The sequence below is a fragment of the Hippichthys cyanospilos genome, chromosome 8, assembly GCF_059441005.1.
Source record: "Hippichthys cyanospilos isolate Australia breed blue-spotted pipefish chromosome 8, RoL_Hcya_1.0, whole genome shotgun sequence".
Lineage (NCBI taxonomy): Eukaryota > Metazoa > Chordata > Actinopteri > Syngnathiformes > Syngnathidae > Hippichthys > Hippichthys cyanospilos.
Window position 1 is genome coordinate 3,930,001 of NC_142376.1, and position 18,964 is coordinate 3,948,964.

Sequence of the window (18,964 nt, forward strand, 5' to 3'; positions counted from 1 at the left end):
ACCATTTTACACGTCATTTCCCTTCAGGGTAGAGTATTAGTATCCCGGGACACATCTAGGTAAAATCAATTCCTGTCCTTGTTCTGTCCTGTCCTCATACTCTTGACGGTCCTGTACCTAGAATATAGTAAGTTAAAAACGACTTGGGTGACGATGCTATTAGATTGAAAACATGAAATTGAGAGAAAACTGACGTTGCGTCAGCTACTCTTCCAACAAGTGCGTTTTGCGATTTAACCACAGACAAAAATTGTTACTCTCAAGACGAGGTCGTATAAATCCTGTAAGTGCGCGACGTGAAAAAAAATACGGGTTGCATCCTCCGCTGTTTTTTTAAATCTCGGATTCAGACCCAGTCGTAAGTCGACCCCGCGTCCAGAAACAGAACGCGTTCCACTTTGGAATTTCCACCCCGCTCAAGGCTTCGCCCGGCGAACGTTGATGAATGAGCGGGACTCCGGATCGAAGAAAGTGAAGAAAATGAAAAATGTGAAGGCAAACATACTCGCAGCCGGGACCGCCGGACGCGGCGGGCAGGCGGGCCGGCGAGGATCCATAAGTCCTTAGTCTGACCTCCGAGTGTCAGAACGGCGGAGTCACGTGACGGACAAAAGGCTCCCTAATTAACAGCGAGGACTCGGGGAAGGCGCTCCGTAATGAGGCACCATGCTGGACGGGCCTCCAGTGAGGCACTTGGCCCATATGCAAGGCCAGCATCGCAAGAATTTACATACTGCGGGTCAATTGAACATATGCACACTCAAAACTGACTAATGACTTCCACTCTGCGCTCTGATTCTATTTCGCGGCTCGGCTCTGCGGATGGGCACGCTATAGAGCGCTAATGAGGATAACATCAGGAGGCGCATGACTGCAAACATTAATATATGTATCGGGACCGGGGTTCAATATTAAACCTGGTTGCTGGGGGAAATGGGTACAAACCGCAACATTTTCCACAGGCACAATTAAAGCTGCATGAGCGAGCCCCCCCCCCCCCATATCTTTCCCACTTCGCCCTGTATAAATGGAGGGGCGGGGCTTTAGAGTCGGATAAGCAGGGAGCAAAAGGCGATGCCCGGTAAAAAGGCTCTTCCAAGTCTTTATAGGATAGCAAATGCAGTAGTGATTTACATTATTTAAACACTAAATAGGGCTGCTAAACAATACAAAAATTTGAACTAATTAATCGCAAAATGTTCCATAGTTAATCGCGATTAATTGCGTTTTCAGCAGCTATTTTCAGTGATTCTTGTAACAGAACGCAAAAATAAATTCTTGTAATGTTTTTTTTTTATACTATTAAAAAATGTTTGTGTTAATATCATTCTTCCCTGTCAAATACATTCGTTGAAAAAAATGACAGTATATATATGTATATATATATATATATATATATATATATATATATATATATATATAGAGAGAGAGAGAGAGAGAGAGAGAGAGAGAGAGAGAGAGAGAGAGAGAGAGAGAGAGAGAGAGAGAGAGAAGTATAAAAATGTTTGTGAGTTAATATTCTTTCATGTCAAATACAATTGTTGGAAAAAAATGACCAAATTTGACTTGTGCGGTCATGCAATGCAAACATTTGAACTAATTAATCACAAAATATTTAATCACCATTAATTGCATTTTTCAACAGCGATTTGAAGCGACACTTGTTATAGACAGAAGAATAAACAGAATAAAAGTTCCTCAAACTTTTCACCCTAGGGCCACATTCCTCTTCTCAGATGGAAGTTCGGGTCAGCTCGTCACAAAATGTGTGACGGTCACAGAGGTGCCTGAACGTAATCTAACCAAATATTCCAAATATGAAACACATTAATTGTTTTAATTTGACTTTGCGAAATATAAATTGAGAAGCACTTTTTAGAGTGATTACATGAATTTCGGAGGAAGCAAATATATAGATATTCGAATTCCTGTTTTTCCTGTATACGTGCGCTGTGATTGGCTGTCCAGGATGCAGTGACAAAAAGATAGATGGACAGTAAGACGCTTGTGTTAAAATGTCAATTAGAACCTTGCTTCTCCATCATGACGCCGAGGTTTAATATTAAAGCTGGTTGCTGGGAAAAATAGCTATCTTTCCACTGGCAAAATTAATGCTGCATGAGTGACCCCCCCCCACGACATCTGATCAGCAGGGAGCAAAATGCAATGTCCAGTAAAGTGGCCATCCTTGTCTTTTTGACGCACATTTACTCTCTGACAGCTGATGCCCGCCGCGTCACTATTAAAGCAAGTTTTTTTTTTTTTATTTGGGGGGGGGGGGGGGGGGGTGCTCATCCGGACGTGGGTGTCGGTCCATCTTTATGTTGCCGCATGTTTGTCGGCTTGAGTGCCTGCGTGCGCATGCATGCGTACAAGTGTATATTTTGCCATCTATCTTGCAGGGAGGGGCGGCTACGGACGCGTAAGAGTTGGAAGGTGTTAAAAGTAGGAGTGCGTGTGTGTGTGTGTTGAATGAATGTGTGTGTGAGGGGTAGAGGGGGGGGCGGCTCTTATTTGGCTGGGTGTAAAAAAATGCCCCTAGGTCTCCTGATGGAAGAGACAGGTATTAGCTCTGAGACCTCCTCAGTCCCAGCTTGCCATTAGTTTCCTCTCCAGCTGCACCAGGATCCGGACTATGAATCTGCCATGCTTGGTCATTCATCAGTTTCACAGTCCGCACCAGCACACACACAACACACACACACACACACACGCATTCCAATAACAGTACGGTGAAATAGTGAGTGAGCGGGTAAGAGACAGAGAGAGAGTGTGTGAGAAAAATAACTCGTCATACACCAAGACATGTGCTTGTGTTTATGGCGATGCGTGTGTGCGTGTGTGTGTGTGTGTGTGTAGCGGAGGTAGTAGCCGAGCGGCTGGTCAACACCCGATTGTGCACACGTGTGCGCGCGGCCTTCCACAAAAAGAGGCGACGAGACACCATATAAATGAAGTGGGCTCATAGTGCGCGGCGGGCCGTTTCGCACGCTTGACTTGCTCCCGCAGAGTGATGTGGAACTTCCTGGCAAACAGGAAGCGTTTTAAATGTTGGCCGGAGAGTTATGGAATTGCCTGTGGAAACATATCGGCCGGGGTCAAATGAAGAGGTCGGCACTCCGAGACTTTCCGTGTCAAGGGCTCGTCTCCGCAGACCGGCCGCGTCTTTTTTTCTTTTTTTTCGTACGCGCGGTTTGTTTTATTTATAATCTTCCGCCTTTTGAGATTACGGTCACATTTTGGGAGATTCTGACACTGAAAGATGCTTTTTTTTTTTTTTCTTCTTTCAGAGAGAAGTTTAAAAAAATTTGCATTTGACCTCCAACTAGAACCAACAAACTTTTGTACCTTTACTTTAAAAAAAACAAGGCGGGCTGTGCCCTAACATTACCATTAAGATGAATGCGTTATTAACTGAGATATTAAATATCTCAGTCATATAATTTTTTTAGAGCTGTGATTCTTTTTAATGATAAAATTGATATACATTTCCAGGAAATTATATTATATTTTAGGAGAAAGGAAGAAAGAAAGAAAGAAAGAACTGTATACAACTTTTAAAACAAAAGAAAGACATACTAAAAAGTCACCTTAACAAAATTTAGTATTACTGTAGGTTTATCCGTGTTCCAATTCATTTGCTCTTAATTTGAAATTGAACATGCACTGTTCTTGTCCTTAATACATGTCGACCCATTTAAAATCTCACATATGCCCGTTTGTGAACTGCTGTGTTCAAAAACAAAAGTTTTCATGTTTCACCAAACAACATAAAAACATGCAGCAGTAATTCTTGAGCACTGAACTTACCCAAACACCAATACAAATATATAAAATATACCATAATATCCGAGTGGCCAAAATGTTGTTTTTAATGAGTTTATTTCATTTCAGAATTGTCGGCTTTGTGAATTAAAAATTGCATTTCATGACATTGTTTGCCAATTTTGATGAATTGTTAATAAAAACCAAAAAGACTTGGTTCTAGACTAGTTAGAGTTCTACACCAACCATTTCTGATTTATTAAACGTTGGAATTGTATTTGTAGTGGTATCCCTAAGCTCATTTGTTTGCTGGGAAATTTTGTCACTCATAACAGAGTGCATCCATGTAAAACTTCACATTAGAAAGAGCCGCTAAAATATTACATAAAAATGACTGACTTTGTTCCAATTAATTGGCTCTTAATTTGAAAATGTACATTGTTGGAAACATTATATCGGGACTCGAAATTCTTTATTTATATTTAATGCGATCTAGAAAGTTAGATATGCAATTCGTCTTCCCGTAAGTCAAAACCCTGCTGTAGTAAAATCCTAAATACATTGAATTTGATGAACAAAAGTGAGCGCGCACTCGGCGTTAAGAATAATAGTTTTGTGTTTCAAAGGCAAGCGAGTCCAAAAGTCCTTTTTATAGCTGTTATTTCTATCTTCGGGAATGCATTGAGAGCACTGCACATTCGACTCCAAATCAAAACACGATGTAAAATGCATTGGATTTGTTATTCCTTTGCAGAAAGTAAAGAGAAGGGAATAAAGGCTGGTTAAAAAAAAATACAAGCGTCACAGTCAAACATTTACTTTGTAAACTGAAAAAGATTTAGCTTTCCCGTGAATCGCTAGACTAATATTTAGGTTAGCTGAATTGCTATTCTTCGACGATAAGATATTTTGAATGCAACAACCTGAAACATGTTGACATTCTTATGCTGCAGTGGAACCTGTAAATGCCCTTTACGCAGAACCCCAAAAAAATGGTATTAATAATAAGAATTAGAAGAATAACTTTAACTAATTCAGTGCTGTTTTAACTGTTTTCAGGCATTCCTTTACTGTAATATTTAAAAAAAAAACTTGAAATGGAGACATGAGATTAAATTACTGGACTCTTTGAAGATTTTAATGACATATAAATACGTCTTTGGGATTGCATGTGCATCTTATTTTCTGACACTATACTTTAACTCATTCAGTGCCATGGATGAGAATTCTCATCTTTTAAAACAGTAATAAGAATAATTAATAATGCAATTCTCATCAAATAGGATTTTTTATGGAGGGTTTCTGACCCCCTTGACTAATGCTTACCTAAAAGCCAATTGAGGACTGTAGTGACAACTGTGACCATTGGATGGCAGCGTTTCCACACATACAACATAGGTGTAGTATTACCTCAAAGTAAGGAATGGAAATACATCTTTCATAAGATACAAACCATATTTACATCTATATTTTTATTATTTTGTTGGCTTTAAAAGATGAGTGCAAATGCTAAATATACTGGCCCTTTTTCAATAACGCTTGGCGAAAGTGTTAATATAAAAAATACTGTCAATAAATGACAAGGAATTGAATGTTTGAACTCCTAAGTCGTATTATCACGTCTTTGGGATTGAGTGGGTTAAAAGCAAACAAATCTCATCAGGGTTGCAGAGGCGGCTGTTAATCTTTTTTTTTCCTGTTTTCTCTTCTTTCAATCTGGATAGTCCAACCTAATAAGGTACCGCCACCAACTGGCCTAAAGTGGAATTACACCCAAAATATAAGGACCACAATTAAGATAAACATACCCCCCAAATAAAATAAAAAAAATATATATATATTTATATATATATATATATATATATATATATATATATATATATATATATATATATATATATATATATATTTTTTTTTTTTTTTGATTATGTTCTAATTAATTGTGTTTTTATTGTTATTTATTTAGTGTTTTAGTCCAATGCTATGAATGAAGATTAATTTAGATTTTTACCCATACACCTCAATGTAAATCGATCCTATTAATTTCACGAACGTAACAATTTTGTGTCTCAACAAAAATCCTGCAAGTATTAAAAAAAAACAAACAAAAAACAACGATAGCCCTATTATGTTTTTTTCCCCCTCCTCGTCCCGAGCGGGTGAAGGCCACAAGCTGCGCGGCGCGCACGCTAACGGAAAAGGAAGGACAGGTCGTAGCGATGCGGTCGCTTGGCTTGATGCGACCAGGACACGGGCACGGCAGCGGTGAAAGCCCGCTTGAGCCGTAGTGACACGTCGTCTCCATCCATCTTCAGTCTGAAACATTTTACGCTAACTGACAGAGCGTGGCGCTTGCTTACCCGCCTCCCCGAGGAAATAGTCCAGACTGGTGTCTTTTTGACATGCACTAAAGAGTGAGCAGTCCACGGGTCCGGAGGGGCATTGTGTATTCAGTCCGAGACGAAAGGTTAGATCCTCTGCAAGGAAAAGACCACTTCACTATACATTGTTGGAAGTGACAATGACTTTTTTTATGCATGTGTGTGCGGGTGGCTGGGTGTTATTCAAGCAAATAAACAATTCGGTTGACATTTTTCCACAAGTTATTGGACATCACCTACTGCGGAGTGAACCTACCTTTATTGAGCCGAGGCTCGAGTTCTACCGCAGTAGAAATAAATGACACAGAAGTGTCACGAAAGGTATGGTCATAGCTGTTCGGAATTTACAGAAAATTAGCGTGAAATCTGGCCTGTTGGTTGAACAAAAAGATATTGACCCTTAGGCAGTATTTTGACCATTTTTGATCATTTTCTTCCAGGTTATTTTTGTGAGTGGTCTTCCCATGTTGAACTTTGACATGTTAGGACCATCTGGGTGTAATTTCAGCTCCCTAGTGCCTTCTTTCAATGCTTTTCCTTTGTGAAAAATGAAAAAATAAATGACACAGAAGTGTCACGAAAGGTATCGTCATGTCTGCTCGGAATTTACAGAAAATTAGCGTGAAATCTGGCCTGTTGGTTGAACAAAAAGAAGTAAAGTATTTTGACCATTTTTGGTCATTTTCTTCCAGGTTATTTTTGGGAGTGGTCTTCCCATGTTGAACTTTGACATGTTAGGACCATCTGGGTGTAATTTCAGCTCCCTAGTGCCTTCTTTCAATGCTTTTCCTTTGTGAAAAATGAAAAAATAAATGACACAGAAGTGTCACGAAAGGTATCGTCATAGCTGTTCGGAATTTACAGAAAATTAGCGTGAAATCTGGCCTGTTGGTTGAAGAGAAAGATATTGACCCTTAGGCAGTATTTTCACCATTTTTGGTCATTTTCTTCCACGTTATTTTTGGGAGTGGTCTTCCCATGTTGAACTTTGACATGTTAGGACCATCTGGGTGTAATTTCAGCTCCCTAGTGCCTCCTTTCAATGCTTTGATGTGAAATGGCTTGGATGTTAAAATAAAAAAAATTGAGCCTCGTGTAGTATTTTGACCGTTTTGGGTCATTTTCTTCCGCATCATCCTCATAGTATTTTAGCCAAGGGATGGCACACTGCTGGTAGTGTGATAACTAAGTGGTCGTGCCATGTTGAACTTTTTGTCACCATCTGGGTGAAATTTCAGCTCCGTGGTGCCTTCTTTCAATGTTTTTTCTTGGCTTGGATCCAAAGGATTGGAAAAAATACTGCACAAGGGTTAAACACAAAGGTAAAATATTTGTAAATGGTTTAAGACTAGTACTGCCAAAATTAATCGATCAATCGACAGCTAATCAACCATTAAATTAATTGAAAAATGATTTTTGAGTAACTGTTTGGAGCATTTGTTTTTACGGTAAATGGCCCAAATGTTCTGATTTTAGACTCTCAGCGGTAATTAATTCTTCTCTGATTTCTGTATGTTAATTTTAGCTGACAATTTTGGATTTGCTTGCTAAAGTTAAATTCTAATTCCATATATCGTTAAAACAATAAACGATTAGGTTCAAATGCATATGTAATAATATGATAAACAGTTTAGTGATTGGGAATGACTGGGATTGAGGATGTAATATATTTTCATTCGCATTTTAGCAACAATAAAATCTCAAGTTTTTTCATTCGGTGTTTTTATCGTCTATTTTGATTAGGATTGCGTTCTATCGCTGCTAATATTTTGCTTCCTGCGTTTGGATAGAGAGGATCAAAAACATTCCAAGATGATGCAGTACAGCCACCGCATACCCCAATAATAAACACATTGTTGCCAATCGGAACTCAAGCATCATACATATTATTCATCCTTTTAATCTTGCAGAATTTCTGATGCAATTCTTGCACCGGATCGCATTACGTTTGCGGAGAACTGCGTAGCGGGTGAGAGTCGGGCAAAAAAAAAAAAAGAAAACTCAACCCTCTAATTTGATAGAAATAAGAATAAATATTCCGCGCGAAGACGTAACTCTCGTGCTGACGCGCAGAATTTTTGTCAACACTTTTGCCTTACGCGGCGTATCTCGGTCAGGAAGCGAAAGCGAGGCGGCGGCGCTGCGCGCGGGGGGGGGGGCGGGAGGCAGAAAAGCAGAATTGAGCAGTGGCTGTAGTAATAAATCACGGGATCGCTGGTGACATTCATACAATACGGATACAGTGTTAACTCAATGAGTCGGACAGCCCTAGCCTGTTCCTCCATCCTGACCTTGCCTCCCTGTCGTAATCAATCATGTTGGCGCGGCACACACGCTCCTTATTTATTATTACTCTGGACCTGCATGTACAGTAAACAATGAGTAGTTTTCGTGGGGAAAAACCCGCGCTAGCCGCCCGCCGTCGTAAAGGGGAGGCGGGGAAGGTCCGGCGGAATAACCGCGGGGCACGTGTGTCCGGCGCGCCGCTCGAAAGACGAGCCAACGGGACCGCGGGCCAATAAAGGCCGGAGCGATACTTCAATCTGCGAGGGCTGTTGTCACATGTTGAAATTTACTCCAAACGCCGCGCCGTTTATGGGCGGCCTTCTTGCGGTTGCTGCGGAACAGCTGTTAAAGTCTGTGTAAAGTGAAAATAAATGTGTCTTGTAAACTTGACGTACTGCCGAGAAGTCAAAAACAACCCTGACAAATTTGAAATGATTAAAGATAAACAGTAAACTGTCAATTATATACCTCAACTATAACCGGAAAAATGCCCGCTACTTTATTTTACCATCCGTTTCTCGAACCGGAAAACCAAAATATGGAGACCGAGTAACAGGTTTCCGCTTAATTGTGAAGAACACAAATTGGAGTCAGCCGGGTTTGTTGAAAAGTGATCGGTAGGAACGGCAACTGTCAGGCTGTCGGCATCAAGATAATACGACAGGAACAATATAACTAATAATATAACTGAGTTTATGCTAGCGGCTGCGCTAAATGTTAACAGGCTTTGTACAAATACAATTCCGACATAAATAAGTTGTTTTTTGACATTCCGAGTCGCTTTATGCGTAGAAGTTCAGCCTTTGTCACGACTTTTTTAGAGGGAAAACTTCAAAATAAAAGCCTTTGTGTGAAAATAGAAACAGTTTCGCCCATACAAGCTTTCGAGGGGAGGGGCTTGTTAGCTAGCTAGCTTCCGATGATGTCATTTGCATTGAAATTGTTTGGTATTCGGTCTTAAATAATTTAGTTATAGAATTCATTGTTAAAAAAAAAAATCTTAAAGTCTTTAAGACAACATTCACACAAAAGGAACAGGGGAGGCACATCATGTACTTTATAAAACATGCTCAGAGCCAATTCACAATGCTGTAGGTCAACATATGCTAAACGGTTTAACGTGAACAAATAAAAAGAACTGTCTCTTGCTTTTTTACAGCGACATAAACTGCTACGCTTTAACCGCAATGTAGGAGATTTATGATTAAATTAAACTCCAAGACAAATGCACTTGGTGTATTTACCCAACCGTAAACGTATCCTGGCGATAGTCGGCTAGCATAATGCTAACACGCAGTGAACAACACCATAGAATGGCTAACAACGTTAGCATCTACGCCGGATTTGTTTTTCTTCTTTTTAATGACTCACATTCAACATTTAGACTATTTCTCGCCACGGTTTATTCATTATCAGAGTATTCGTTGAGACAATCAAACAAATCCGCATTAGCAAACCGTCAGACGAGCTGTCACCTAATAGCTGGCCTTTTGACTTCCTCGGCCGCGCAATTTTACTTCTGTTATTCTCAGGTAGCAGGTGTACATCCGGAGTGACAAACCGCTTTCTTTGTCAAACTAATAGCTTACAAAGTCAGTGTAAATTAACAATGACCCGGTGTGAGGGGCTCCCCCGACAGCCCGGCCGTGCTACGCTCCCATATGCGGCCCATGCAGGGGGCCCGTCTTGGCAAGAAAAGCCGGGCCCCCGCGCGCAGGCGAGGGCCCCCGAACCGCTCATGAAGGATGGCCGGCCACGAGGAGGGCCGAAGGGGAGTCGCTTTTAAAACACATACCATATGCAGCTCGGAAGAGCCTCATTTATCAGCCCGCAGTTTGCCGGGTTTTTACACCTCGGACCCCCCGCCGCTCTCTCTCCTCCCCCGAGGGGTTAGTCACCTCCTAACTGAACGCCGCGCGTGACGGGGCGCTGAGACCTGGTCTTAAGTGCGCCTCGCGACCAGCCCGTTTGTGCTTCTTCCCCGGAATAACAAACCATTGAAAATGGCAGCTGAGATGTAATAGTTCCACTTTACTATATCATATTTTATATGAGTTGATGTGATGATTTTATGAATAGGAAAGTACCGTATTTTCCGCACTATAAGGCGCACCAAAAAGTCTAAATTTTTTTAAAAAGCTGATGGTGCGCCTTATAATCGGGTGCGCCTTATATATGGATCAATATTGAGATTGGGATTGGTAGATGGGGAATGAAGTGATAAAGTAAGCTTTACCTGTTTATTTTGTGTGTTTACAGTTGAACAAGGTTGCTCATATTGACATTGAGTTATGCTATTGAGAGTTTAGAGTTATTATTGTTATTACTTTGAGTATTACTATAATGTGATTGAAAAAGTTTGAAAATATGTCATTAATTGAGGGTGCGCCTTATAATCCGGTGCGCCCTATATGTGAAAAAAGTTTTTGAATATGTCATTAATTGAGGGTCCGCCTTATAATCCGGTGCGCCTTATAGTGCGGAATTTTTGCATTTCAATTGTTTTGTTTTTTTAACCGTAAAATGTTCCGCTCGTCTTACTTGGGTTGAAATTTCGCACTAATTTGGGCCATTGAGCTGGACACATCAAACAAAAAAGCATTTAAAAAAAACAAGAGGATACTAAAAATGACCATAGCTCAAAACAGGTCGAGGTTCAAAACGGCGTTCATTCCTAAATGCTTGAAAATGCGATTTCTTTGATTGCAAAGTTTAGGAAAGTTTATTTTATTTCTAAAATAATAGTTACAGTTCATCTGTTCTAATAGTATTTACATGACATTGGTTTGGATTTCTATCAGTAGCCGGAATATTTTTGGTTTGCTATTTTTAACCATTTTTTAATTTGGCTCCCACTTCACCTGCTGTGCGACGCAGGTAGCTGGAGCCAATCCCCGCTGACCTTGGGCGACTAATCCCTGGACTGGTCGCCAGCCAATCGCAGGGACTGAAAACACCAGCGACCGAAGAAGGTACGCAGAGAAAACCCATTTTGGATTATGGAACATATATTGTAATATCTCACAAAAGAGCATGTTTTATTTTTCGGTATGTAGTTTAGTGGAATATTTTTGGTCCTATAATGGGTGAAAGTTGGAGAGGTCCATCAGGCTCACCTGTCTCTTTTGCCCTTCCCCTGCCCTTCCTGTCCAAAGCCCGCATCGCAGTTGGACATCATCTGGCCCGTGAATGGCACATTGTTCCGCCGGCTCCTCGGCGGCGGCGCGAGCAGATGCCGCGAGAGCGCTCGGCTCGCCGGTCCCCGCGCAACGCCTCGGACGCGCGGCCGTAAATTACATCCCGCCAACACACAAACAACGGCGCGCTCCGCTGACTCGCTGCAGTTTCGAGCACCATTGAAGGCGCAGAGCGTATCCCGATGCGGGCAGGGGCGCCTGGCGGCGGGCGGGCGGGGGGGGAGCGGCAACGCGGCATGCGAGCGTGGCCCGGACGGGCGGATCACACGCGGACAGCTGGGCTTTGAACTCCTTACCCCGCCGCTCCCGAGGTCAACGGCTCGGCGGCCGCTAAAGGTCACTCGGCAATAAGAGGCCTGACTTCTCCTGAACCGCCGAAGCTGTTTTGACTGAGTCCCCCCGGCACCGTTACGAGGTCGCGCTTTTCGGCTGGGGCGCCGAGTAGCACCGTACCCGGCTTGACTCTTCAGGTAGCTTTACTTCATCCAGCTTTAATGGATACTAAACGTTTTTCGGCAGGAAAAAGATCGTATTTTGTCAATGATACATTTGTTGATTATAATATTCCTCGTGCACGGTTGGTACCTTGTGCGGTATTTCATATCAAAGGGAGAGCATTGAAAGACGACAGCAGGGAGCTGAAATTTCACCCAGATGATGACAACAACGCATAGTTCAACATGGCGGGACTCTTGACTAAAATATTGCCAAAATGATGTGGAAGAAAATCACCCAAAAATGGGCAAAGTAATTTTCAAGGGTAATCCTGCTGCCGTATTCTGTTTTATCCTCATTTCACACCAAAAAGAAAGCATTGAAATTAGGCAGTAGGGAGCTGAAATTTCACCCAAATGGTGACACCTAGAAAGTTCTACATGGCACAACCACTTAGTTATCATGCTAGCAGGGGTGTGGAACCACTTGGCGAAAATTCTGCCAGAATGATGTGGAAGAAAATCACCCAAAAATAGTCAAAGTAATTTTCAAGGTTTAATCCTGCTGCCGTATTCTGTCCTATCCTCATTTCACTCCAAAGAGAAAGCATTGAAAGTAGACAGTAGGGAGCTGAAATTTCACCCAGAAGGTGACACCTAGAAAGTTCAACATGGCACAACCACTTAGTTATCATGCTAGCAGGGGTGTGCAACCACTTGGCGAAAATTCTGCCAGAATGATGTGGAAGAAAATCACCCAAAAATGGTCAAAAACTGCACAAGGGTTAATATTATCGGTATCTGTGTTTGTGTTTTAATTTGATTGTAGCAAAATATTTGTGGTATCGGTACGTGGTATCGACATTAGTGACTACTCGAAAATAGAGTGCTCGCAACGACATCAGTCTGAAAAAATGTGATCGAATATTCATATTTATTATTACTTTATTACACAATACTTAATCGTCTTTACTTAGTAAAAATGAAAAAGGATATTAAAACAAAAAGTAAACAAAAATGGAAGAGAAGTAAAAGTTGGCTAGATTTACAGTTTTATTGCACAATTCTGGCATTATTTGAAAATCAGAATTGACATTCAAGGTACAATTCTGAAAGTAGAGAATAAACAATTCTAATGGGGAAAGTCAGAATTCTGATACAAAAGTGAGAATCTTGACACTTTTTGTTTTTCTCTTCTTGAAAGGCTCTAATCCTCTTTCAATCATTTTTTTGGGGGACACCGTTTCATTTTGGCTGACTTTTATTTCATACAATGCCATGGACGTATTTTCACGTTTTTATAAGAGTCCGATACTTGTATTAAATCAATACTTAAGTACATTAAAGACATTAATTTCCATATACTTAATTATCTGGAATTGAATGTCCGAACTCTTAAAAAAACGTGAAAATATGTCCCTGGCATTGATTGAGTTAATAATTTTTGATTTTTTTTTTTTTCTTTTCTTCCACAGCATGTGTTCCTCTACCCGACGGCATGGCGCGAGTACTTCCTCCGCCTCCGCCGTTCGGAGCGATCCGGCCGAGCGGCAAAGTTGAGCAATAACATTTGCCGTTTGTACGCGGCGCGAGGGAACCGGCAAAACGCCGCAAATACCTTCTCGGATTGGGGAATAAGAAAAAGGTCAGTGCGTTTAACACCAAACACTTCATTTTAAGAGCCGCCGACAGCGGCAGCCTTTATCCCGACAAAACAAGAAGGACTTGCCGAAGTACACAAAATGACTCCATAAATCTGGGATGAGACATAATAAAATATGATTAGCGGCGGTCTTGGGAAATACACGGCTCCAAATCCAATCAAACATATCAGCAAAGTGTGTTTGAGGAAGAATCATCCTCGTGGCCACTCGCTACAAACAATATTTACACAGTCAAATCCCACGTCTGGTCGTCGGACGCGCGGCCGCCGCCTAAGATATATGGCTGACTTTATTCATAGCTCTTCAATTACAAAAACACGCGTATGGGGTGGGAATAAATTAATAATAAAACCCCTATCTGAACTTCTAATATTTTGCTTGGCGAAGGGAAACGAATTACCCTTTTCAGAACTGATGATGTATTACTAGCGTTTGATCCTCAGAGGTTTGCCGGCGCTCACATTCATTACTTTCAAGTGCTGAGGTGTATCTGCAATTAGAAGCACCTTGCGGTGGATTCCTGACAAGTCCCGCCGACTTGAAACGCCACATCATAAGATCATCGCCGCGCGAGAGGGGACGGAGGCAAAGACAAGAGTGGGAAGAAGGGGTGGGCGTGGGGGGGGCTAATTTAACCACCAGCCCGAAAGTGAGGCGCCGCTAAGCAAATGAGGACCTTTCATTAAATCAAAGGTGATTTTTGTTCTGCTAATGGCTGCCCCAAAATCCAGTACGGAAGCAGAAAAAAAAAGAAAAGAAAAAACGTGATGGTTCTCGGCGGGGCCCGGCTATTCTTAATACGGTATGCATAATGTAATGAGCGCGCTTGTTTCATTTAATCACACTGAGTGGACCGCGCTAGTATTTCTTTGAAACGACAAAGCCCAGAGTTCCGATACCAAAGACGATGAATAATACAATCACTCAAGCGGCTCGCCCACTTAATGCGCTGGCTGTTTCACAAATGCTTGCTATTTACGTGCCGGCGGCGCCGACGTACATTTGCAACCTAAATTCATATTTTTTTTGTTTCGGGAAATCTTGTTGATTGAATCTGGCAAGTTTTCAATTAATTATTGTGTCATTAATCCGTTACAGCCCCAAAATTTGTTGTTTTTTTGTAATATATATATATATATATATATATATATATATATATATATATATTTTCTGTTCCTTTCTGTTTTTATTCAATTAAGTTGTGAGTGGGTTCTGACCCGGGGTCAGTTTCATATTTTTGACATTTTAATATGTTTTACAAAATGGAATAATTTTGAAATTTGTCGAATAAACCCATGTAATCCATTTCATCCTCAAAGAACTTGATTATTTAGTCACTAAATATTTGGCAGCAACCTCTTTGGGGGAAATTGATGCAATTTGTGAAGAGGAAGCGTGCAAATATTGCGATTTATTTTGTAAACGTCAGTATTTTTGAAAAGTAACAAATATACCTGTTGTCATATTGAATATGTTGGTGAAAACAAAGGGTGCTTTTATATATATATATATATATATATATATATATATATATATATATATATATATATATATATATATATATATATATATATATATTTAGAAAAAGTGTAGTTTAGCTGTTGTGCCTATTAGGTGAGGGGCTTAGCAGTCGCCCTTTTGGAGAGCTAAAGGTTGTTTTGTATTTATATGCCTGACTGTGTTTTTAACTCGTTCGGTGTTAGCTATTGTCAGAGAAATATATTTAGTTGAAGCTGGGCACGGGGAGAACACGAAAACTCCACACGGGAAAGCCGGAGCCACGCTGGGCGACACGCTGCCGGAAACTAAATTGAAAATAACCTTTATTTTAATCCTTTATCAAATTGGCATCGGCCTAAAAAAAATCGGTACCGGTCGCCGCCCATTACCGATGACTTTTATTACAGTCCAGTGAAGGTCCAAGTCTCCAATGGCGCGCCCGCCCGCCGCACTATTCCTCCGGCCAATTCTCCCTTTGAGTGTCCGGAAAGTCTCCGACGACTTTGGAAACGGCGTCCTCGGAAACGGTTATGGTCCCGCGGTCGTTTGCGCGCGACCGTAGGGCGGCGGCGCCCGCCTTCGGAGAAGTGTGGCAAGTCGGGCCCCCGAAACCCGGCGAGCCATTACGTTAAAGTAAACGACAGCACTTCCTAATGCCATTTGGCAGTGCGAGCGCGCGGCAATTAGGGCCTCTCTTAATGCGACGCTGGGAGCATTTCTCCTCAAGGTTAGCGCCTCATTTCCCCACGATGGGTCTGCGGGGCCGCGCCAGATGCATTGTGGGAGCCGTGGGGGCTGCGCGTTAGGACAGGTGTCCGCCACCTTGGATATCTCCCCTCGCAGCTGGCGCCAGCTGGCACCCCCAGTGCCCCATCCGGACGGTCTGCCGTAAAAGGGGGGCTGGGGAAGGGGGCGTGTCAAGGGCAGAGCCGCTACAAGCTCGCTCACAGGGCACCCGCGCCGTGACGTGACCCGGCCACTAGGGGAGCCGCCGGCAGGAGTAATGTGGAGCGGCCGCGTCCGTTCGGAGACCCGCTCCCGCGTTCCTAATGGAGCGGCAATGATGAGGCCCAGCGGTGCCAGAGGGTCAGAGGCAGCTTCTGTGGAGAGCGGAGCAGAGGAGAGGAGCCCGCCGCCGGCTTCCCACCGGAGAGCCGAGCATGTCGTGTCTGACGCCCGTCTCTGTGGGGGCACGTTTTTTTTTTTATGTGCCAAGAGGTAAATGGAAGGCGAATCTTTGAATTAGAGAATCGCTGAGGTATGTAATGCACATTTGGACATACTCTCTCATGTCCGTTTAGAACACGCGGCGATATGTACGTAGCCAAGCATACGTACGGCTAAAACGCATGACAAATTGTAACGATTACGAGGTCTTCCGAGTCGGATGGCGTCGAGCCGGACGAGACTCGCAAGGTCGAACCGTTAAAGCGAAATGTCTGAGTTTTTCGCGTGTGTTTTTCAGGCCGCCGTCAGAAATAAGAATCGAGATGAATTGAAATAGGGCTGAAAGATTAACAGATTCATCGCGTTTGGAATTAGTTTTTCAAATTCTGTTCATTTTTCAATTTTAGAATATTAACATCGACATATTTAACCTCCAACTCTGATTGGTTGTCATTGTGCTTGGCATAACCTGATTGGCTCCTGGGAGGGAGGGAAGAATGAAGACATGAAAAAGGAAGTTTTTAAATCCAACATAAAAAAAACACCCTGACTTTAATCAAGGTATAGTGAAGTGCAATCTATAAAAGGAAGATTTTATTCCTCAGACACAGCTCAAATTTAGCTTACCACATAAATGCAAAGCACCCAGCCGCGACGTTTAAATCTCTTGATAGCACAAATTGAACTCCCGTTAATCTTTTCACATCCTATCCCAAAATAAAGATTTACCAAATAAAAATATAACATGAAGAAGAAAAAACAAGAGTATGAAAACATTATTTTGTACATTAATTGATTAACTGGATGAACAAAGCAGGACATTATTTTAAATTGATAGCAAAGAAAACAAAGAACATAAAGGAAGCAAATTCAGTCGCCGTTTTGGTATTTGGGGTTAAAAAAAAAAATTCTGATAATTCTTTTCCAAAATAAATATTTGCTATTTCTTTTATTTTGGTTCGACACAAAGTCTTTTTTCATTTAACGGTTTCAAAAACCAGATATTTACCCGGATAAAATTTGGAGGATTCGGAAAGAATAAACTCTTGCCAATGAATCAGTTATTCAAAATTTTTACTGATTAATTTGATTGTCAATTTAGTGACAATTTTTTACTTGGTACATAACTTTTTTTTTTCCCTTTAGATATTTATTTTTCAGTTCATTTTTTGGGTAAAATTGCATTCTGGATTCTCCTTTTTTTTCCCGCAGCGAGCCCTCTAAAGATGAACTGCTCGAAGCGAGGATTTACTGCGGTACCGTTGCGTTATACTGTTACTTTTATCCGCTCATCTAAACAAAATGGCCGCTTTATAGCGTCGCCATAAAAAGAAACTTGAAGACAATCTGCAGCGCGACACGCGAAGCAATTTACACGTCCGTGCTTGTATTTTGTTCTGCATAATTACAACGGCGCTGACAACCACATTAGAGCTGCGTTATTTACTAGCTGTACAATTATGCTCGTTTAGCAGCGCATATGTTTTATATGATGTTTACGTCATGTAAGTAGCGTAATGACTAAATTAACATATACAAAGCGCCATCTGGAAATAATCGTTGTTTTGCGTGTAAACAAAATACGGCAAATGTTTGCCTTGGAGGAGCGGGTCAGGTGTGGTTTTTCTTTTTTTTTTTTTTAGGGAGAAAATGAAAGTAGTTTTGCGTGGGGGCAATGTTATGAATGTAAATGGGAGTTGGGGGGGGGGGCTTTGAAGAGAAATGACTCGCGTGTTCTTATTGTCCCGAGCAACAGCGCAGTCCGCTGGATGTGAGTTAATTCACTTAATATGCCTTTAATGGCGAGAGGGCCCCTCTTTGTGTTTGCAAGCTGACCATTATCTGAAATCAAGCCTAATGATGGCTCCACTTTATGATAATGACCATTATCATCACACGGACCGCCGTCAGCTCCGCCAAATGATCAAAATGAGCTTGCATTTCTTCACTTGCTTTTTTTTGTGTGTGTGTGTGAATTTGTTAGTCATGTAAATTAAAGCCCTTGATGAGCCTCAGTCCCCCCCCCCCCCCCATCGTCTCCCCTCCCACTCTGTCTGCTGCTCTTGTTCAGACCTCTTATTGAACTAAGACTGTTTTTGAAGTTGTTATCAGTGCATAGCACATTATGGCTGCCCTCATGAACCCTTAATGCCGTGATTACCGCTCTGTTGTCGCACATTAGTGATCCATATATATATATATATATATATATATATATATATATATATATATATATAGGGGCAGCTCGGTGGCTCCTCACAGTTCAAAAGTCCTTGTTCAAATCCACCTGGCTCCGGCCTTCCTGTGTGGAGTTTGCATGTTCTCCCCGAGCCCGTGTGGGTTCTCTCCGGGCACTCCGGCTTCCTCCCGCTCCCCAAAAACATGCATGGCAGGTGAATTGGACATACTAAATTGTCCTTAGGTGTGATTGGGTGCGTGACGGGTCGTTTTGTTTCTGTGTGCCCTGCGATTGGCTGGCAACCAGTTCAGGGTGTCCCCCGCCTACTGCCCGTAGCCAGCTGAGATAGGCGCCAGCAAGCCTGCGACCCCTGTGGGGATAAGCGGCTATA

The 18,964-nt window shown here is 41.9% G+C and overlaps 1 long non-coding RNA gene across 6 annotated transcripts in view; it reads left to right on the forward strand.

Annotated features, from left to right (window-relative positions):
* The window catches only part of LOC148419874 (uncharacterized), a 31,259-nt gene extending 17,554 nt beyond the window's left edge, over positions 1-13,705 (forward strand). For 5 of the 6 annotated variants that reach the window (XR_015866312.1, XR_015866314.1, XR_015866317.1 and 2 more), the window contains 3 exons: positions 11,310-11,404; positions 11,588-12,099; positions 13,539-13,705. This is a non-coding gene — a long non-coding RNA (uncharacterized LOC148419874). The remainder of the gene's footprint in view (positions 1-11,309; positions 11,405-11,587; positions 12,100-13,538) is intronic. The other variant, XR_015866313.1, reaches the window with a different exon arrangement.
* Positions 13,706-18,964: the final 5,259 nt, after the last annotated feature.